The following is a 746-nucleotide window of genomic DNA, read 5'->3' on the forward strand; positions in this document are numbered from 1 at the left end:
TTGTCATTCTTACTACCATTACAACCGTTGCCTAATAATGGATAATGCCCTATATATACTACTTACTCCCCCCCCTCAAACACGGCTACAAGTTTACCACGGTTTCCACCCCTCCCTCTATACCGCAGCAAAACATATTTTTTTACCCCTTTCAGAACGCGCTCCTCGCGCCACAAAGCCGCCTCTAGACGCGTGACCAATGAGCAGCGAGCTAAAACATATCGCAAATGTCAAAAATAATATAACGGGGTTAATATATATCGCGCACATGCGATATGTTTGTCACGAGGCGCAAAAAATAATTAAAAAGGGAATGCAACACGAGGACACCCATCCTAGTACGACTCTCACCCCAGCACGCTTAACTTCGGAGTTCTGATGGGATCCGGTGCTTTAGTGCTGGTATGATCGCATCCGACATGTTACCCCCGCCTTCGTCCCTTATGCTTGCCACTCCCAGGTCCACTGCAAAGATGATTGTCATTCTTACTACCATTACAACCGTTGCCTAATACAGGTGATGCCCTATATATACTACTTACTCCCCCCCCCCCTCAAACACGGAGATGAGTTTACCACGGTTTCCACCCCTCCCTCTATACCGCAGCAACACGTATTTTTTTACCCCTTTCAGAACGCGCTCCTCGCGCCACAAAGCCTCCTCTAGACGCGTGACCAATGAGCAGCGAGCTAAAACATATCGCAAATGTCAAAAATTAATATAACGGGGTTAATATATATCGCGC

General features: G+C 46.9%; 1 pseudogene; it reads right to left on the reverse strand.

Moving 5' to 3' along the window:
* Nucleotides 1-310: 310 nt before the first annotated feature.
* Nucleotides 311-416, reverse strand: LOC123179567 (uncharacterized; annotated as a pseudogene).
* Nucleotides 417-746: the final 330 nt, after the last annotated feature.

The sequence above is a fragment of the Triticum aestivum genome, unplaced genomic scaffold (assembly GCF_018294505.1).
Source record: "Triticum aestivum cultivar Chinese Spring unplaced genomic scaffold, IWGSC CS RefSeq v2.1 scaffold147138, whole genome shotgun sequence".
Lineage (NCBI taxonomy): Eukaryota > Viridiplantae > Streptophyta > Magnoliopsida > Poales > Poaceae > Triticum > Triticum aestivum.